Source organism: Oxyura jamaicensis, chromosome 21 (assembly GCF_011077185.1).
Source record: "Oxyura jamaicensis isolate SHBP4307 breed ruddy duck chromosome 21, BPBGC_Ojam_1.0, whole genome shotgun sequence".
In the NCBI taxonomy this organism is placed as follows: Eukaryota; Metazoa; Chordata; class Aves; order Anseriformes; family Anatidae; genus Oxyura; species Oxyura jamaicensis.
Window position 1 is genome coordinate 5046949 of NC_048913.1, and position 21826 is coordinate 5068774.

Genomic DNA, 21826 nt, shown 5'->3' on the forward strand with positions numbered 1-21826 from the left:
CACCGCAGCCCCTGTGCTCAGAGCTCCTCCAGCAGCGGGGCCGAATCCTGCCCGGCTGAGTCCCTCACTGCAGGGAAGCCTCGGGAGTTTCTGCACCCCTGCCCCTCCTGTGGACGGCTGTGGGTACAAAGTCAGGCCCTGCGCTGAGCCTTTTCAGCCTATGCAGATGCCTCCTCTGGTCCCAGCCCTCCATTTAGAGGTTGCAGCAGCCTCCCCGTGAGCAGGCGGTGCCAAGGACCCTACAGGATCAGGCCCCTGTCCCACTCCCGGAGCGGACACGGCCAGGACAGAGCCTGCCGATCTCCTTCCCCGCCTTTGACTTCCCCCATTCAGCTTTCCACAGCCGCCAACCAAACCTCTGATCGAAGGCCCGGGGGAGGGAGTCAGAACTGTCCAGTCTGGTTACGAGTGAAGGTCATTGATCTAGTGCAGACCAGGGATGCGGAAAACAGGGGAGGGAGGAGAAAACCCTCGGAGAGAAAAGAGGGAGAGACGCGGCGTGCGCAGGGAAGGGCGGCGGAAGTGCCTGGGACACGGTTTCACACTCCGAGACCCAAGGGCTGTTGTCAACCCGTCCTTCACGCTCACGTCTTGTCACACTAGAGGTCAGGTCTCCCAAGCGTTCCTGGAGAGCTGAGCTAGCCCATATGGCAGGCAATATGTTAACAATATGGATCAGCTGCTCGTCGGGGCCTGAGCAGATGGATGTGACAACCCCGCTCTTATCCCAGGCAGGCTTTTAGCATCCTCCCTCTCCTCCGCTCCGCCACGCCGGACGCGCTCTGCCCAGGCACCGCTGCCTCCAGCCCCGCTGGGCCACGAGCTCCAGCTGAGCACAGGCACCCCAAAAATACCTGCCTAGCTCCGTGGGATGGGAGCGGGCAGGGCAGAGCCCCGTTCACACCAGCACGGGCAGGAACCGGGCCAGACCTCTCTCAGGTGAGCACGCCGCAAGTGGAAAGTCCTCGCCAGGATCCAGATGGGTGCTGTGAGCTCCAACCAGGGCGCTCCGGCAGAGGCTGCGCTCAGATCGACGTGTGTGCCGTGTTACCGCCAGGTGCCACACGTTGCAGTCTAGACTGAGTTTTGTAACTGCCTGGGAAAATTTTCCCTCACAGAACAAGTAATACATAAATAGATGTATATTTTAATGGGCAAGCTAAACTCCTCCTGGCAAAGGCAGGCGAGTTGATTTCGTACGCAGGCGGGTAAATTTCCACAACGATTTTGCAAGGCTGCTTCGTGCTCCCCAGCCCAGCTCGGATCGGAGCCGGGCCCCGCTGCAGCTCGGAGGGAGGCAGCGCTCCCACCTCCCAGCAACACCGACGCCCTCAGCCCAAGCTAACCCCCAAATTTAGGTTGGCTACAGGGTTGAAGCGTGGGGAAACGTTTTGCAAATTCAAAGCGAGATAAAGCAGGTATTTCTAATCACCTTTCCACGTACTTATCTCCATTTTTTCCTGCATAAAAGGCTACCCTTCATCAACCCAACGAGACAATCCCTCCAACCCCTACAGCTGCAGGACTGAGCAGTGTGCGCTTATAAACAGAAAGTGAAACAGCAAGCACAGCCTAGGGATGGGCTCTGGAGAACGTGCAAGCAGCCTCTGTAGCCCAAAGTGAATGGAGTTGTTTTGAAAGTAGCAGCCACACAGCTTGTTCCGGGGCTGAGGACTGGAACACTGGGATTTCTGGTCCAGAGCACGAACGATCACAAAGCCACATGCCTGAGAGGCTAAATGCATCTCCCTTCACTGGAGGGATGCCTGTAGAAGCCGGGGAACCTCGGAAAACAGCTGGAGTTAAGGGAAATATTTCTGTTGTCTCTAATGAGCTTCTGTCCCCCAGAAAGCAGACCCTGAAGGACCCAACTGCGCACAGACAAAGCGCCCAGGAGCTGCTAGGAGAAGGCAAACGTCGCAAGGGATTACTGATCCGCAAGAACCAGATCTTAAGGTTCACTTAAGGAACTTCTGATGTGCCAGTCTCCTTCCCCAGAGGTGCTGCTCATCCCAGCCCCACGCCAGGTGGACGCGCAGGGCTTTCAACACCAGGAGCTACCCCAGAAAGCAGAGAGAAGGTCAACAGACCCTGAGCCCACGCAGCAACTCCCTCAGCAGTTCTTCCCCCTGGATGTGGGGCCTCTCTGGAGAGGCACACAACGCTGTATGACGGGAAACTCACCTCCTGTAGTCAACCTGGAAAATTGTATCTTATTTCATAAAGCCATCAAGGCTCCTCTCGGTCCAGCACCCCGTCCCCTCGGGCAGAGCTCCCATCTGGGAAGCTCTCTCACCTCTGGAGGCCAGGGAGGGCACACGCCACTGCGCTAAAAGGGGACACAGGCACTAGAGTGGCTTACAGAAGGATAAAAGCCAGAGTTCCCTACATTAATAGTTCAAAACCAAGCTGTCCAAATAAAGCATGCCAGACCCTGGAGGAGTTTCAGCACGAGGAAGGTGTGGAAAGGCACAGCTCACCCATATCCCTTCCTGAGGCACGCTGTATTCCCTGGCAGGTTTACTGAAAGCACTCGGTTCTGTGGGCTCTGAACACGTGGCAAGCGCTAAGCCCCGCTGAGCCTTAGAGGATCACGGCTGTTGCTCTTTACGGTAGGACATTTGGAACATGAGTAAATTCCCCCATGTCGCACACAGCCAGGGACGGACAGGGAGAGCTGCCAGAGAAGCCCCAGACCCACATCTTAGCTCCGTGACTTCTTCCCCTCTTCCCTCCTGCTGAGCCAACACAGCTCCTCCACCCCGATCCTTCCAGCCCAGGTCTCAGCCGTGTTCATGACTCACCCCAGCTTCGCCCAGGTACCACTGATGGCACAGCAGCAAAATCAGAGGAGCACAGCGATAAACAATCCCCACAGGCACTTGGGGCTGCTGATCTTTGAGACACAATCAGCCTTTAGTGGCGCCAACACAGTATGCAGACACCCCCTAATAAAACCTCTACCTCTGCAGATCATAAAATGGTTTGGGTTGGAAGGGACCTTAAAAGTCACCTAGATCAGACCTAACATCGCACACAGCCCAGGCACAGCCAGGATCCTCAGCCCCTGCCATCTGGAGCAGCGTGGCAGTGCCACCAGGTACCTCCCAAACCCTCAAAGCGCTGGGAAGAAACGTGTTTTCCCCAGTGATATCCTACAGCTGCTTTCTTCCAGGCCATGTTTTGCCAAACCTTTCTTTGTAGCGAAGCCGCGAGGGGAGCCAAGCAGCGAAGAAAGTCAAATGGCTTTTAGAAACACAGAGTCCCACCCCCACACAACCCTTTTGAGTTTCCCACCGTGACCACAGACATTCTCAAACTCCTCTTCTTCTGCGAGACGAGTCAATCAGAAACCATCCCACACAATACTTACCCGGGGGACTCCCGTGCCAGCCGGTTCTGGCACAGCACTTTGCTAATTGTTAACGCTGCGCCCAGCTCATTTGGAAGAAGGTGGCCACGGCAGGCAGTTATTCAAACCAGCATTTCGCTGTGCCGGGGGTGCCTCTGTCCAGGCAGAGGTGGGCAGCAAGGCCAGGGGGTGCTCGTAAGCCAGCCCACGACAAACCAAGACCCCGTCACACATCTGTGACCCAAACACTGACTTTCAGTATTTCTTCTAAATTTATAGGCCCCAGATTCCCCAGGGACTTGAGTGGAGGCTCTGGAGAGCAAAAACCACTCCAGTCCTACTTCAGAGCTGATCACAGAACAAAGCCAGTACCTTGCATTGAGAAGTCACGGGCTTCAAGGTCCATTCCAGTGTACAGAGCCGGGAGAGGAGTCAGGGTCTTTGTTTTGGAGGTGGTCTCAGGCGAAGACGGGGTGAATTTGATGGCTTCCCTTCACTTGGTGAAGTCTCTTTGCCCTGAGGAGAGGTTCAAAAAGGAAATGAATATTCCCAGCTGAGCAGCAGAAGAGCTCAGGTGAATCACGAGCAGTGACGCCGAATGCCACAGCCTCCCACAGACCTCAGCCCTGGGTCACACGCAGCCGGCAGGGCACGGCACCGCACGCCCTGCCCGACACATCGCAGCCCGGTGCCCTGTTGCTGGCAGCTCAGAGGTCACGGCACGACCCCCAGGTGCCCGCGAGGTGCCCGTCTGATGGGCCGCAGGCTCTGACTTTCCCCAGGCAGAAATCCAGGTCGAGCCGTGGCAGCAGTGGCGCTAAGCCACTTACCGAGCAGCTTCCCCCCGCGCCGGGCGGGCACACGTGGGACCGCGACGCCATCCCTCCTTGCCGGGGGGATCGCCTTGGTGGCACAGCCACGGGTAGGAGAGCTCTGCCACCAGCCCCCCGAACACGTTACAAATGCAACCGCACCAGACAGAGGAGGAGTTCCTATTTCCAGCTTAGCGAGGCACACGGTAATTAAGCGAATTGTCAAAGGTCGGCTGGCAAACGCGAGGGAGATTGGGGGACCAGAACCAGATCTCACAGATCTCGGTCCACGAGCTCCCGCACCAGTCCCGCTTCCCCCTTCACGCTCTCCTCGGACGCACGCTCCCACCTCTGCACCAGGTCTCACCCCTCTCCCCGTGCTCCCTGGACAGTTGAGACAATTCCCTTCCATTTCCTGCGTCGGAGGAAATGGATAAATGCAGAGATTAAGAGAACAAGAACTTTTACCTTACTTACAAAATTAAACCACGTCCCAGCTCCAACATTTGACAGAAGCTCGGGAGCTTCAGACTCTTCTGGGAGGTGGGATCTCTACACTGGAGGGTTTTGGTGGTGCTGGTGTGTTTTTTTTTTAAGCTTCCATCAGACAAAAATAAAAGAAGCAAAACAAAAGAGGGTTGTTGAGATCAATTTGTGATAGGTGCCGGGCCAAAGAAAATGGAGCCAAAGAAGTCAGAACCCTGCAACCAGCAACCTTTGTGTCAATTTAAGCAAATATTGTGGCGTTTCCATGGCAATCCCTGTTTTGAATATCCACTACACTCACTTTTTAAAGGGCTTTTCCTGTTTGCGTTTCAACTTCAAAACCTGTAAATATTTTCAGCCTTAACACGTCCCTACCTCCCCCAGCGTCTGCAGTCAGATACTGTCACGGCTCCGACACGAAGCCCTCTGCCTGCAGCACCCCAAAGCCCCGAAGGTTCACGGCAGAAGGGGCCGGCAGCCCCACCGTGCCCACGGCTCCCCGCGCAGCGTGCCCAGGGCCCGGCCCTTTCCCTTCCCAAACCCGAGAGCGAAACGAGCCCTCGCAGACAAGCGGGACCGACAGCATGGGCCCGAGGCGAGGAGCTCTCAGCAGGTGTTTTGCAAGCCTCCCGCAGCCCTGCCAGCTCCGGCCACCTCTGACCCGCCGCACCGGGCGCTATTTCTGCCCCAGCCTCTTCCCTTGACCTGCGGGGCTCGCCCAGCCCCAGCGCTGCCCCCGGCCTGGCCGGCGCTTCCCTGCCTTCCCCTCTAACCCGACCTGAACCGACGGTGTCAGTCACGGTGATTTATGCCTCGCTGCGTCACGCACAAGTTGGAAATGAAGAACTGACAACCTCGTCCTCGCTGGCTCGCGGGTGGAAGTTCTCCAGCGGGCTCAGCAGCAGCTCGCAGGTGCCCGCTGCATCGTCTGTCCCTGCTGCACCAACGCAGGGCCCACGGGGAAAGTCCTGGTGCAACGAGCCCTGGTCAGGTGCCGGCATCGGCTGCCACGCACCAAGAGGCCACGGTTGGTGTGGCTGGAGGAGCACGAGAGCAGCTTCTGCTGTGCGCCCCAGGTGGGTTGGGGGCTGTCATCCCCAAGCCCCCGTTGTGCAAAGCTCTGGCCTGTGCGCACCCTCCCGGCCACGTGGGAACGCACTGGTTAATTCGGAGTTTCCTGGCTGAGATGGATTTGTGCCAGGCCTCAAATGTTAGCTTAGTGCAATTTTTGGGAAGTCAATTTCCTTTGTAGGTTTTTTTTTTGTATTTTTTTTTCCCTTAAGTTTTTTTTTTTTTCCTCTCTTAATTTAAATGGAAAAGTAGGAGCATTCGAACGGGCGTCAGGACAGGGCCATCCATCCATGGACTGCCGCTCCCCAGGAGCATTTCGTGGGTACCACCGTACGTGCACGGAACAGCCATGGAAACAAACACCAAGTGACTTCAAAAGCCGTTCCGCTGCGTGCCCGCGGAGGCAGCCCCGCGGGAGCGGTGCCGTCCCTCGCTCCAACCACGTCACTCCTCCATCCTGACCACCGCTCCCGCGACGCCAGGAGCTTCTGATACCACCGGCAGCTGATGCGCGATACCTGCCGCCCTGGCCCCCTTCCAGCCCAGGTAATTACATCCTACAGCAGTTTCAGCTGGATATTTTATCCCTTCTTCACTTCCGGCCCTGTGCTGCTGCACCGGGAGTTGCCAAAGCAGCGTCCAGATCCACCCCGGATGTGAGTGCGCGCCGGGGGCTGGAGGGAATTCTGCACAGCCCCGCACGGAGCCCGCTGCTGAGGCAAACAACCTCTACAAACACGGCGGGATGCACCTCCTCACACACCCCGTAACGCCCTGAGAATGAGGCGAGGAGCTGGGAAAACAACCCCGGCGTGCCACGCCAGGAGCCCACCGTTGCTGGCCACACGTGCTCAATGCCGCCCAACGGAGCGGGCATCTGCTACGCGGACACTTGGCCGAAGTGGAAGCTCTCCTTCCATCCTGGGAGAAATTAAAACTCATGGTGGCGATGGGGTAAGGCTGAAGACAGCCCCCAGGCTGGGCAGCACACTTCCCCTCCCTCCTGACGGAGCTGCACATTGGCTTTCCCCACGGCCACAAGAATTCGGAGCCCCGCGAAGCCGCCCAGGGCGGAAGGGAACGGCCTGGTGGCCACCCCTGCCAGGACAGCTCAGGAGCCCCCACGCCTGTACCTAGGCTCCATCAAACCTCTGCCGTGCCCTCTTCATCTTTCAGAAGGTTCTGGGCCAGATCCTCACCTGGTGTAAAATCAGCGCAGTTGCGTTGGCTTCAGTGAAGTCATGCCAATTTAAACGAGTCGGGGATCCGGCCCTCCAACTTACTGGAGCTGCCAGTTCTTCCCTTGGATAATCCCGAGGGTGATTTCACAGCAAGCAGCAGCACAGGCCCAGCCAGCCTGGCAGGATCGGCTGCGCTCTCCTACCCCCCACGAGCAGGGCGGTCTGGGGCAGCGTCCCTGCGGGAGACCCTGCTGCAGCGAGGCTGGGCGGATCACCCTCCGCTGCCGCTACCGGGCTCCCTGCTCTTTTCCTTCAAGAGAGCTGGAGACCAGAGCAGCAGGCTCTTGGCTTTGGGTGCAGGCTTTCTCCTTGCTCTGACCGTGCCGCCCAACACACGCCCAGCACCCGGGCTTGCTGCGTTTTTGGGGAGCGGGAGCAGAGCAGCTCACTCATCCAAACCCGGCCAGCTCGGGGCTTCGCTTGCAGCTCTGGAAGCGGCGCGTCCTCGTGCACAAACCAAACCCGGCCGTGCCTTCCTTGGGCTCCCACCAGCCTTCACTCCAAGGAAGGAGAGGAGCCCATCAGAGCTGGTGGGGACGGCCACGGGTCCCCTCCTCGCCCCTGCTCCCCCAGCCGCCCGCAGCACGCCTCGCCGCCAGGGAAGCGGGCGAGCCGGGAACGTGGCACGGCTTCAGCAGGCACCGGGTGCGCAAGAACTTTCCGTGCTCTGCCCTCACAAGTCCTTCGCTATCCCCCCAGAGCAATTTTCTAGGCAACAGCGCGGTTGCATTCCCTTCCCTATCTCCTAATAAATATCATGCTAAGCAAGATGAGTATCTTCTTCCCAGACCAAGCGGCATGACCCACTTTCTGAATCAGGGCAGATGCAATTGGGCCCTGGAGTCCTGGACCCCTCCCAAAGCAGGGAGATTTTGTAACAATTACAGCAAGAAGCAGAAGGAATAGAAAAGTAATAAGTGATCAAAGAGGGCAGTGGTGGAACTGAGGCTGTGGGGTAATTACTGCTCCTCGCCATCCCACGCTCTGGCATTTTCCTAGGACACTGAGGCAAGAGCCCCGTGCACATCCATGCCATCTCTCCTACGGTGCCCTACATTCCTCAAAAGTAACAGGTCCCATGTCAGAGCCCGGTAATGGCCCAGGCAGGGACAACTGCTGCCCCCCGACACCCACCCCGAGCTCTCCCCTCTCCTTTTCCCTTCCCCACAGCAGGAGGGTCGAGCTGGGCCCTCCGCAGAGCCACAGAACATCCTGGACGGGACTCTCATGGAGTCCAGCTCCAGCTGTAGGCACAGCGAAAGGGAAAGTCCCTGCCCAGGACTCCAGCTTCGGGCCGTCCGCTCACGCAGCACGGAGGAGGTGGCACGACCGAGGTCCCAGCAATGCCACCACCCTCCCTTGGGGACGCTCCGTTTTCCCATGGAGCAGCTCCGTGCCCTCCCAGCCGGGATCGGACTGACCCAATGGGCACGGAAAGCAATTACCAGGAGGTGGAGTGAACATCGGCAGCGCTTTCATTGCTTGAACCCGCAAAGAAAACTTCCCTCCCACGGCACCGCGAGCCTCCATGGCCAAAAGCACACAAAATCCCAGGCCGGCGAGCCGCGAGGAGCCTCTGCCCCGAGCAGCTCCTGTGCCAAGCTCGGCTCCAGGGCACGCACGGCCACGAGTCCCCGTGCCCATGCCACGGCCACTCGGTGCTCTCGGTTCACCTGCCCACCTCCAGGGACAGCCCGACCCGACGAGATGAGGCAGAAGTAACTCTCACAGGAATTTGCGGGGTGATTTCTCTTTAGTTCGATATAAATTAGAAAAAGAAAAACCCTTTCACCCAAACTTCAGAGATAAAGGGGGGGGAAAAAAAAAAATCTTCATCTTAATTCAAAATCCTATTTGATGTGTCGTGGCATGAAAATGTTTTTCACTGCATTTTTTCAGTGTGATCTCATGCACCCTGCAAACGGGGTACGCCCAAAACACCAGGTATTTTATGGGACACAAACAGAGCGCAAACATACACAATTAAAAAAATGGGATTGGTAAATATTTAAATTAATCAGAGCTGGCATCTGTGCAGCCTCCCCTCCCAGAGAGGGAGATGTTTGCAGCTTTGAAAAAAAAAGAACAGCTAATAACATGACCTTTTCCTTCGTGTTTGTGAGCTCGCTGCAGCTCGGTGGGTCGGAGCAGCGCAGGCACCTCCCAAAACCAAGTCCAGCGAGCGGCCGGGGCTGCCTCCCGCCGGCACCGGGGGCTCGGGGCAGCTCCGGGCACGGGGACTGAGGTGCCGGGGAGAGTTGCTCCGACCTGTTTGCCCGTCTCCCTCCGTAATGCAAGGGTTTGTTGTTTTTTTGTTGTTGTTGTGTTTCATTTTTCTCCTCCTTCTCGGTTTAATTGTTGGAGGAGTTTATGAAGCTGTTTGCCAAAACACAACTGACTCCAGGGAGCCAGCTTACACAAAAAGGGTGTGCCGCCAGAGCCAGGCCGGGCAGCCATGGAAACCACCACCTCTTTGCATTTGCCCAGGTGAAGCCAACGCTCTGCGGACGGCTTGTGAAATCCGCAGGGACCTGCGAGGAAGTCAAACGCCTCCCTGCAAGCGTGCGCTGAGCGCTCACGGCGTGGGCCCCTTCCACCTGCCCCGAGCCCCCCCAGAAGCCAGGCTGGAGGCTGGCCCACTAACGCCGCCCTTGCTCCAAACACCTCAAAGCACCCAGCGAACGCACGAGGCGCTTCGCTCGCACTCCTCCATGCCGGTGGCAGGGGCACAGGAGAGGCAGTCCTGCCCCAGCAGCGCACACACACTCCAAAAAAACAGCCCAATGGCCACAGGGGCAGAGGAGCGGAGCCACCTGTGTGCAAATGAAGGCACCCAGCAGCAGGGTGCGGGGCTGGCGTGTGCCTCCCTGAGCCGCAGGGCCCTGGGTCTGGCTGCAGGCGCGTGGCCACGGGGATCTTGCCTTGCGCAGGTGGGTGGCCAAGAGGGACCCCGGCTGCGTTCTTCTCAGTCTCTGAAAAGGACCCTGAATTTCTGGGAAGCCCTGGCTGCCGGCCCGGCAGCAGCCACCCCAGAAGACGGAGCACAGAGGGGCATTTAACGCCACCCGGCTCATTTGAGTGCCTGCTCCAGGACGCTCCTGCTACCGCAGGAAGAGGCGACATCAATTTACTGCCCGCTTTCTGCTGCGGGAAGCGGGCCGAGGATTTAAAGGCACCTCGGGTTACGGGACCGCAGCCTCCCTGGTGGGATGCAGGGAAGCAGAGGGTGCAGCCCCGCCAGGCCAGCTCCTGCAGAGCAGCACACAGCGTGACCTGGAAAAGCTGACCTGGCTCCAAGAGAGCCCACAGGAACAAACCTCCAGAATCGGGCTCAAAAATCCACGCTGAGCGCAGCTAGCGAGAAGCCAGACCTGCCTTGCTCCGCTCTGACTTCGCTCAGATGCATGACGGGGATGATTCGATCCCGGCGCTCTAAAACCATCCCAGAGAGCCATCTGCGGACGGAGGCACCCGATACGCGTCGGACACAAAATGGCTTCACCACGCAGCTCCGCTGGAGCCCAACTCCCCCAGCACGGCGGCGGCCCAGCAGGTGCCAGCAGCACCAGGCCACGTGTGAGCGCACACCGCAGTGCACCGGGGAGGCTGGCAGGGGTCAGTTAGGTGGGCACCAACGGTTTTTTGGTTCATGGAAAGAGGGCACGTTCTGGGGGCCCATCACTGCAGGCATTTACACCAGAATTGTCTCCAAAAGCGGAGAGCCGGCCACTTGCAGCCCCTCCGTTTCCCACGTGCTGCCAGCCAGACCCCGCCAGTGCCACCCGAGGATCGACCTGGCAGCTCCCCAGCCACCTCCCAGCCAAGGCACAGCACGGGCAGCCTCTGGCCGCCGAGGCTGAGCTGTCCCCAGCCACCGAGGCCGGGCTGTGCCCGAGCACGGCCCTGGGGAGCCCACAGAGCCGCGGGGAGACCCCGGCAGGGCCACGACGCGGGCGAGTGCCGGTAAGGCTCGGTGCGTCAGCCTTTCTGGCATCGACCTCCCAAACTCATTCAAATATTTCCTTTTTTTTTTTTTTTTTTAATTTAATGTTCCCTATAATTCATCTGTCCCAAAAGATAATCAATAGAGGCCGTAATGAAAATTTGAGCCATATTTTATGATCCGCTGCAGGAGAAAGGGCCACATCAGCAGGACTAGCCTTGGCTCCCAGCATCGCTCCTGCGCGCGGCCGCCTGCTCGCTGGCCGGGTTCCCCACCTTGCCTGGCTGTGGTGGCTGACGGGGGCACCCCTGGGAGAAGCTCTCGCCCTCCCCTCTGACTGCAAGCAGCCAGATCTGCCGAGGAAAGGTGTACGCTTGTAGGGGAGGGAGTGCACGAAGGGCCCCGACCCAGCCGCGTCGGGGAACCTCGCCAGCATCCCTCATCTTCTCAGCTCTGAAATCCCGCGGCCCACTGCTGTGCCCTGGGAGGAACGGGGTGATCACGTCATGGGATCTGAGGAGTTATTGCTGCCCTTCACAGGGATTCCCTAATCCTCAGCGCTGCCTCTCAGGCAAGTCGGGCTCTGCGCCCCTCTGTCCCGGTGGACCCAGCGCCACCACCACGAGGGCGGTCGCCGATGGGGTAGAAGAGGTGCCTGCTGTGCAGGGCTCCTGCTGCTGAGCAAAGCCCAAAGGAGCACTTTGGGGCTCCCTGGTTCACGCCCCAGTGCCAGCCTCCCTGCGCTGCTGTGGGGTTTTCATTCCACATCATAAATCCCACAGCACCTCCATCTATTCCCCCCGCACACAACCAGCAGGTCTGCTGTTCCTGTACTCGGACATGGACACAGGCAGGGCTGAAACGAAGGCGAAAGCCCTGTCCTGTTCCCGGAACCCCTCTGCACCGCGGATTCCCAGCAGCGGCCCCGTCCTCCCTCCAAAGGCTGGGGCATATTTCACTGCCTGAAGCTGCCACGTCCGCAGGGAGCCGGAGGTAACAAAACCGTCTTGGATTTGGCCAAAGGAAAAATATCAGAAGCGAAAGGGCCAGAGTGAAGAATTTACAACAGCAGCTACGGCAGCAAAATTACAAGTGCCTGACCAGGAGCTGCCCTCCCGCTCAACGTGTCACGTCGCGCAGCTTCCCGTGTGTCTCGGAGGGCAGGATGCTGCAGGGAGCGCAGCCAGAAGCTGAGGGTTCTCTGCGCACACGGCACCGGCAGCAGCACTCGGCCGCCAGGCGCAGGCTGGAAGGCCAGGAAGGCTCCGATCGTCCAGGGGGGCAGGCGGGGAGCTGGGAGGATTATACTGCTGCCTTTCCTCTACCAAACCGAGTTAGTGACACCAGGCAGGTTTCCTGCTGACACTGCCTCCCCAGGGAGGCCAGAACATGTTCTCGCTCCTCGTGGAAGATACGGGCTGGCAGCCTGAATCCCCACAAGCAATGGCCAGCAAGAGCCAAGCATTTCCACCTTCTCCTTTTGGAAGCTCAGGAATAAGCCACCTTTGTTTAAAAGTGTACAACACAATATTCAAATTAACTGCTGCTGCCAATACGTAAATAACGTGACTGAATTGGCAAGATGCGGGACGGACTGCGAACCCCCAGGACACGGGGGAGCAGCCCCGTGCTTTAGCATCGCCTGGGGAGGGGACTCCAGCCCCACGGCAGGACTGGGCACAGCGCTGCTCTCTCTGAAGCCCAGTGCAGCCGCCCTCAGCCACCCTCCTGCTGTACCCAGCTGCCCACGCAGCAGTCCCCGCGCCGATCCGGTCACCTGCCCGCGGGGACGCACCGCGCCTGGCGCAGTCTCCAACTTGCCCCAGATTTGAACTGGTGACCCTTACTAATATCATCCAGTGCCTCGATATCCTCGGGGAGCAATCAGCACGTTTTATTAACCCAGCCAATTTCCGAAGTGCACACGCAGTATTCGGGCTACTCGGTACAATTACGCGCTACAGGTCCGGCTCCCGTGGATGCCCATGCAGGAGCGCCACGCGGCGCGACCACCAGCACGGCGCTGAGCAAGCCCGGCTTCCTCGGAGCACAGAGCACACCCCGTGCCCGCAGACATCGCTTGCAGCAGGAATATTCCAGCCCAACATAAAGCCTCAGAAATCCCCACGACCAAATCCATTTTTTAAAATGCCATGTTTCCACCTATTGGTCCCCAGAGTGAACTAATTGCTCGTGCAAGTTTTAAAAGCCAGAATTATTTCACTAGGAAAAAACAAACCAAAACAGTGAGTGCATGGGAAGTCAGATCTGTGATGTGAGATCACCGTGCCCGCAGACGTAGCTGCTGCCCCAGCAGGCACAATTCCAGCTTCACGGCATGCCACGGAGGAACCCGTCACCTCCCGGTGAAGTGGGGAGAACGAGGAGTTAAAGGAACCCGACCAAACTCAAGGAGCCCTTCGGCCAGAGCTAGGAGATGATTTCTGCCCGGGCTCTAACCACTAGGTTATCCCCTTCCTTGCTAAATAAAATTCCCAGTCTAAGGGGAGATTACTAGTTACACTTAAAGACCATTTCCCTGCCTTGTTTTGTTGTGTCCCCCCCACTCCACTTTGTGGATTTATTTCTTGCAGGTGACAGCCTCCAAGAGGAAGCTGCTCAGCGGGGCATCAGCCCAGGACCAGGCTTCGGCTCCTGTCTCCCTCAGGTTAAAGCACTGCTAAAGCCACGGCCAGCAAGAACGTTCTCTGCCGTGCTGACTGGGGATGGTCCCATCTCCCCCCCCCGCCTGCTCTGGCACGTGGGCTGCACTGGGACCCGCAGCGCAGAACGAACGACTTACAGACCAGACAAACACGTAAATTACATAGAGAAAAACATCAAAAAAAAAAATCCCAGAAAAAAATAAAAGTAGAGGCACATCCTTCACAGGGGCGCTAAGAGGAAAGAAGCGCGTGTCCTTCCAGAAACCTGTACTCACCTGCACCAAGGAGCAAAGAGGCATTTGGGGTACAGATGCGCACCCTGGGACACGTGCATCACACGGCTCCTGTGAAACCAGTCCTCGCTGCTGAGCGTAAACCGAAGGGGAAGCAAGAAACCCCCGAACGCGGCACTTCTGGGTAAAAGCGGCTCAGCCCCACTGCTTGCTGGTGAAGCGTTAACCGTGCCTCCTTTCCCCAGCTCTGAGGGAATTGCTTTTTATTTTGATGAGGCTCAGCTGTCTTTTAAATGAATCACAGCTGAAGGTGACCACTGCTAATTTTTTTATCATCATTTTACGAAGATGCTGGCCTTAATCCACAAATGCTCTGCAGAGCGAGTTTCCTTGTATTTTAGCTTTCTGACTCGAGCATTTCAGAGACGTGGATTTTTAAAGATAGAGAAGTTACCTCATACAAACTTGTGCTGGTTTAAAGCCCAGCAACCCCTGAACTATTTATTTTTATTTGTATTTTGTAGGAGTTTGTTACTATTCCATTTACACTGAGCCAAGATAATTACTTTTGTGCAGGCTATCAGTTCAAGCACCACATCTCCAACTGGTATAAATGTTTTCATGTAAAAGGCTTCAGATTATATAATACAAAGGCGTCCGCTACCTTCTCCCCTTTCTCAGCATACACGCTCTGGTTTAATTTGGGCGTTTATGCGCTGGGCAGGGGGGAAGTCGGTGCCACCTGTGCACGCGGAGGTCTCTGCTGTCGCGCTTACGCTGCACGTGAAGTTTGGAAAAGTTGTTTAAAGCAAGCACTGTCTCCGCCAGCTCATTGTTTAATGGATGTTTTCCTTTCAAAATTTTTATTTACAAAGATCCCCTTTTGTGTTCCAAAACGTAGCGTTTAGGGAGGCAACATTCACCCTCAAATCGGCCTCTCCAGGCAAAGTCCGGCTGCTGAAGACGTTACCCGCTTATTGCGCACGCCTCTACGCGGAGATCCTTCATCTTCACCCACCCAAGATTAAGACAACTCAAATTATGAAATCGATACCAACCCAAACAGCAACATCTATTACAGCTTCAATGTTTTCATTACATTTTTTCTGAACGATTAAAGCGGTATGATTTTAATGTGATTGTTGTTGTTTAAGCAGCACCAATTCCCAGTTGTTTGATGCTCGGAGTACTTATGCAAATGCCCCACTTTCCTTATACAAACCCGTCCTTTGACTCCTCGTGTGAGTAAAGAAAATATTTGAGTGTTTGCAAGATGAGGATCCATTTATATTTAAGGCTCCATTACTGATCAGGAGGCAGAGTGTCCTTAAGGCGGATATAAATTATAGTTACACTAATTTTAGGGCCCTTAGTCTCTGTCCTAGTGATGCAGCAGAAGAGCTTTTGAATAAAGGAGATTCTCCTCTCACAGCAGTTTCAGTTCCTTCCTTTCATTAAGCAGGACCCATCCTATATATATATATCTATGTTTCCTCTCTATATGCATGTCTGAATACCTCTTGGAGGTTTAACGCTCCTGCACCTGAGCTTCAAACATAACAAATCAAAAATCATTCTGCAAGCAACTCCAACAGGCACTTCCAGAAGTTACATCACGTAACAAGTCACGCAATTAAACTTTAATGAAAAAATAAAAACAAAAACACCAAGAAGCCCCTAGTGCTTGCTTTGTCTTTTAAACAATCCATCATAAACATGCAGGATGTTCAAATGGAAGCACCTCCGACTAAAGCTGTGCCGTAAACAATTTTTTCCTAATGAATTCCACCTCTTTACTCCACTGAATCAGCAGAGCCGGATGGAATTTCTCTCCCCTCTTCCTTCTCTCAGTAGAAAAAGGATGTAGCGCTGATAAAACTAGTAACCCATGAAGATCACTTCCCCGAGGTGAGATGCCTCCTGCCAGCGCTCCTGCTCTCAGGGGGCCGCAGGCTCACGGCTCCCCCCTCCCCGCCCCGCGGTGCCTCTCTCCCAGCTGGCCCCTGAAAGCAGCGGGACCTTCGGTGCCCTAACGCCTGAGCTGGGGCACGCAGGAAGAGCCTCATGGCAACTAGAAACGTTGTGCACGTGCACATTTCTCTTTGGCAAAAACAGTACAGACCCAGATCTGAGCACCTGCAGCTTTGGAAGGCTTCAGCTGGAGCCACAAGGGTCAGACACCTCCCAGATGGGTGCCTCGACCTCCATGCTCTGCTCCTCTTTTTTACCTTCACCTTCCACTTACATTTTTCCACGCCTGCAAACGATATCCCTTTAAAATCAAACCTTTAATTTCATGTACGGGGAGATGGCACCGTTCGATGGAAGGTTTACAGAAGGACAGGAGAACGGAAGGGGTTGGCATTTCCAAATTACGGTAGGAAAGGAAAAAAGGAAACAGAAGACGGGTCACAGTTGGACCATGGAAACCACGGAGGCCCAGGACTAGAAGAGACACAGGCACACGAGCAGATCTCCTGGCTCCGGCTCATCCGTGTCTGCAGGAAAGGACTGGGAGCAGCCGAGAGGTAAATTCAACCTGCTGCGAAGCCGGACAGCTCCAGCCTTCCTGCATCTGTCACACGTGTTTCCCTAATGTTTGCATTTTTGTATGCTCCAAAGTGTGCAACACAACCAAATATGAAATGAAGATGAGTTTGAGAATATTTGATGTAGTCCATTTCTCAGCATTTTTTTCCCCATTTTCCTCTTTTGGGCAGTACCACAGCCAGTGTGACCCCTGGCTTTTCTTGAACCAGCCCCTGCACCATTGTATCTGACTGTAGGTACTGCAGAGAGAGCATGACATAATTTTAAAATCAAAGTAAGCAAAACGCCCGATGGAAAACTTTCCTGGTCACATTTTTGTCTTTGAGATTTTTTTCCCTGGCTGTGTAAAAAGGAGAGCTCGTTCGCATCAGTAACGCCATTCCTTCCCCCACCTGCTTACGGGGATTTCGGTTTCTAGCCAGGGCTGTGTTTCCTTACCACACAAAATAAAATGATTTTCAATGAAACCTACATTTGGGCAGTTGTTTTTTTTTTTTTGTTTTTACAGCTCGCTGTATTGTGTTATGAAATCAAACATCTGTCCCTGTGAAAGGAGCCTTATCTCTCGCTCACAAAGCACCTCTCCTCCTCCCAGCAGCTCCAGCGGGAGGCGAGGTCCGTGCCGGCGCCGCGCAGGTGGGGAAGGCAGCGCGGCCGCGGGGCGCAGCCGGGAGCACGCTCTGGGGCACGGGGACAATTCCCACCGCCGCAATTTCCCACTCCTGTGCAAGGAGCCAGCTCATCCTCACAGGCGCCAGTTGAGGGACACTCATAAATTACAACGCTGAAGGAAGAAAGTCTAAAATCTGCAGAGAGCTGGCGGTGCCACCGAACTACCTCAAGGTGTGGGGCAAAATGCAGGGGCCTGTCCTACAGGCAAGGAGCACTTGAGGCACCAGAACTAGCACCCATTTTTTGAGGCAGACAGGCAGCTCCTCCGTCCCCAACAGTGTCCGAAGCCAGAGGCTACCCCCTGGTTTTTGAGACAAATGAGAGAAGCAGCCCAGGGCAGATGCAACGTGCCAGTCACCAGCGGACGAGGACACCACGTCCCCACCACGTCCCTCAGCACAAGACAACGGCAGCACGAGGCCGAGCACAGCAAAAGGCTCCAGAGCTGCCTTTTAACATGGTTTTGATGCAGGAGCCAGAACCTGGCAAAGTCTCACCATGCATGTTTGGCACAGAAAGACTGCTGTCCCCTCCCGGGCTTCTTCCCAGGCCCCCATGGCCCTCCTGCCTCCCCACACATCGCAAGGTTTGGGGCTTTCTCTTCCACGAAAGCACTGCTTCTCCCAGCACGAGCCTGCCAAAGGAGGCTACAGGTTTGGTGAGGGTGCAGGAGGCTGCCGGAGCGGCGAAGCCCCGTAGTGTGAGCAGGGAAGAAGAGATCCCCTCGCACGGGAGCTGGGCCAGGCTGTGAAATCTGCGATCAGGCATCTGGAAACCAACGGAGAAAGCAGGCTTGGGAAGGCAGCGGGTGACTGAACGCCTCCTCCTCCCTGCCTGCTGAGCGCTCCCATCTCAGCGTGCTCCCGCATCCTCCCGACCCCAGGCGTGAGAGGGGCGTGCAGGGGGACAAGGGACGAGGCCAGGAAGAAGGAAGGGAGCTGCAAGGAGGGGCTGGGAGAGCAGGACGAGGGAAAGGAGGCAGGCGAAGACCGGGAGGCAGGTGACAGGTACAGCACTGTCTGTCTCTATCGGCAGTAGCTCACAGCACTGCTGGAAGCCACCTTGGACCAGAGAGCAAACCTGGGAGCTCTCAAAACCAAACTCTGGATGTGGGTGCGCAGCAAGTGCTAACGTGGGAAGGACTGGCTAGGTGTCTGACCAAGCAAAGCACTCTTGTTCAGAGGCTGAACACAGCCACGGGACAGCTCTAACAGCTCAGGAAGAGCTTTACAGCTATCCTAACTCCCTACTTCCACATTTCCACTCCTGAGCTTTCCGCTTTCCTTGAGGACGGTCAGCGATGAGCAGCCTGCCACCGCCACGGAGCGAGCGAGAGAGCTCGGGGGCCTGGGGGTTCCCACGACTGCCTTCGCCAAGCCGTTCTTCCTGCCCCGAGCCAGGAAGAGCTGCACGGGGAGACCAAACCTGCCCTGCAAAGTCCCAAATCCAAGTCATGCAAATTCCAGCCTTCCTCCCAGCACTGATACCAGCACAGGGCCTCTGACTTCATCAAACGGATGAAGGAAATGGGAAAAGGAGGGGGGGCCTTACTGCCTACACACACTCCACCTCGGGCAATAGAGGGGGTGTGAATAATGGAGCAGGTTCAGCAGCCAACAGCGTTCAGGGTCGAGTTAGTAATCCTCTTTTTCCATTTCCGTTTGCTATTTGATGTAATTATAGTTTTTGATTGAAATCCACCCGGAGTGTAACCCCTCTGCTTAATGTACTGCTTAAATCCTTGGGTACACAACCACGCTGCTCCCCAGACTCGCCTGGAATAGGAAACCATTTCAATGCCAAAAATAAGTCTTTGCTTTCTTTGGTAACGCCCTCGGTCTTGGCTCAGCCTCTGCTTCATCCACCAAAGAAGAAGGGCAGGGAGTTTGAGGGCTGCCTGATGCCACCCATGGGCTAGAGGCTTCGTGCTAGTTGAGCCTTCAAGAGGGTTTACAGACGTCTGGCGCTTCGTTCAAGCGCTAGGAGAGGTTGCACAGTGGCAAGAACTCGGCCCCTGGAGCCTGGCCTCAATTTCCCAGTGGATTTGCTGCTCTCCGAACCACAAACGCCAGCACGGCGAAGCTCTGTCCCGCCGTTGCGTGCAGTGGTTTCTGTCCTGAAAGTCTTCTTGAGGCTACAGTCATGAATAGTTGATATTCATGATCCGAAGGGAAGCTGGGAGATCTGCCTGGCTGCACGATCAGATAGAGGGAGCTGGTTTTTCCTCTCCAGCTCCCTCCGTACCACCTGGCCAGGAATGCGGGGCAGCAGCTAGAGCAGGAGGCCAGGCACCAAGCAAGTGCCTCACAACCACAAACCACGGCAGGAGCAGCCCGCAGCAGCGTGACCGGGCTGGCAGCAGTCACTGACGCTCGTGGACAGCGACTGCTGGGGAGTAAGAAGTGTTTGAGGCACCCACCAGTCCGCTACCAGAAGGAAAAGGGTTCTCGGAGGGCTTCACACCAAAATCAGGACCTCAGCCCTACAGGGTGGGCACGCAACGCGTAGCCTGGCTCCAAAAAGGGAACCCATCTGGCGAGGTGGAGCCAGAAGGTGCCAGGACAATGACTGAAGGCCTCATTTCACTCAAGAACTAGAAAAAAGTCTTCTTTTCAGCCATGCAGGAGAAACATGCTTCCCCTGATGCTGGCGTTGCTTGAAGACGGAGCTACGTGTGCACAGACGAACATGGTCAGAAGATGGTAACTGGAAGCCTTCCCTAGGACCAGAACGGGGCCTCTGGCTCTTGAAAAGGTGACCCTACAGCTGCAGCCCTACCTCCTCACTGGCACAAGGAGAACAAAGCTCTCAAAATTACCTTGTGAGATTTTCTGATCCATTGCAGGAGCTTGGACGGGTCCACGCGAGCTGCCAAGCGCTGGATGCCTCCACTCCTGGAGACGCCCGGCTCCCAGAGGCACGTGGCCACGCGGCGCAGGACCTTTGGAACCACACACGGCTCTCCGGCCCCAATTCCGTGTCTTTGCCCTTTACAGCATCATTTATAGCAAGGCTAAGCAGTGGCAAAGCAGTGTGATCGGAACAGCTACGGTAAACAGCTTTACGGAGGTGAAAGGGACCAGATAATGCGCCCATCCCTTTCCATTTCACACCAAGGGAGTCCTGCCCGAAGGAGGTCACTGAACCGGCAGCCTCGAGCACCGGAGGCACCTCCACGGGCAGCGCCGTGACTCAGCGGTGAATCAGAGCCCGGCCGCCCATGGGCTGGGCTACGGCACCGAGACGACGACAGCGAAGCAGGAGAAGGGAAGTACAGGCGACGTGAGCACGGGGATCCAGGAGCTGGAAAGCAAAACCCACCCAAAGGCACCGTGCTGGGAGCTCTCCACCACCGAGAGCATCCGTGGGCCCCGGTCACCGTCGCCTCTTTCATCAGCAGGAGATGTGGAGCCGGCATGGGGCACAGGGCCCCGCTCTGCCCCTTCCTGACGCTCACAAGAGCTAAAGGGGCTCACCAGCAGACCTCGGCTTTCCCAGCAGCTCTCCCACTCGGCTCCAGCCCGTCCTCCCGGTGGTCCCAGGCAGGCAGCCCTTCTTTCTCCTATCAGACATCTCTGTCTCTCTGAAATATTCAGATGATTTGGTTTTGTTCTCCTCTCCCCCACATCAAATCCTCCCCCTGCTTGTGGAAGCGGTGGATTTCACCCAGGCACAGGAGGCTAATTTACACCCTTCAGGGTTTAAAATAGCAGTGGCGTAAATGAAAAGTCCAATTTCTTCAAATTTGCATTGTAAAACCATCCTTCAACTTCCTTGAAATAAATTTTACTATTTTATTAGTGCAAACAAAATGGTAATAAAACACTAATACAGCGCCTTGTATCCAGGGGAAGAGCTAAAATTAACATAGACCGAGCAGTGTTTGCTATTACATTCAATTACCTTTTTACTTGAGATTTACATTCTCATCCCCTTAATCTCCATAGTGGTGGCTTTGAAATCGTTCCCCACAGTCATTCCTGCGTGTGGAATGGGCGGCAGGGAAGCCGCTCGCTCGCCACCACCGCTCCTGCTGCCAGCACCCCAGTGCCAGCCTCCTCCTCCCTGGAGACCCCCGGGCAGCTCCCCCGGCGCCTCCGGCAGCGCTCACCTCCTCCGTTGGGCCCGACTCTGGACGTCACAACTCCAGACAAACCCAGCAGCAGCAGCAATGCAGCCCGTGCTGCGTAGCTGCCTTTCATCTGGCACTGGACCCCAGCTCCCCGCTCCAAGCCGCGGCGCAGACAAGTTTTATTATCTCCATTGTGCAGAGACAAAAACTAAGGCACGGGCTGAGGGCCGGAGTCTGAGCGTGGCGGCTCCCAGCGTGAAGCTGTAGGAGCGTTATTTTGTCGCCCAAGCCATCCAGCTTTCGCCTGGGACTCGCCGAGGTCAGGCTCTGGGCTGGTGTCGCTAACTGGGATCGCGTCCCGCAGCCCACGGGGCTCAGAGCCCCCGGCTCAGCACCGCTCAGCACCGCCTTTGGGAAGATGGCAGCCCCCAGCACTGCCTGATGAAACTCAAAGAGAACCCGTGCCGAAAAGGAAGGATGCCAAGGGTGCACCTCAAGGTAAATGCAGGGAATCCACTCCTCCAGTACCAGGGGAACTCATATCTGGATTTTCTTCGTCTATTATACAAGGCATGTCAGTGATTTTGGCCATCATCGGACGGGCGAGACTTGGTAAGAGACCTCAGGGAAGTGCAGCATCAGACAGCATCGCTCCAGCTGCACACGGTGACGAGTTCTCTCCGTTCTTCCTTGCCATGCACTACGACTGCACCCCCCTTACACACCGC

The 21826-nt window shown here is 56.2% G+C and overlaps 1 protein-coding gene across 5 annotated transcripts in view; it reads right to left on the bottom strand.

The window, feature by feature from the left end:
* CASZ1 (castor zinc finger 1) overlaps positions 1-21826 on the bottom strand; it is a 212984-nt gene that overhangs the window by 144856 nt on the left and 46302 nt on the right. For all 5 annotated transcript variants that reach the window (XM_035344641.1, XM_035344640.1, XM_035344639.1 and 2 more), the window contains exon 2: positions 3725-3868. The gene's annotated coding sequence lies outside the window, so the exon portion shown is untranslated. The remainder of the gene's footprint in view (positions 1-3724; positions 3869-21826) is intronic.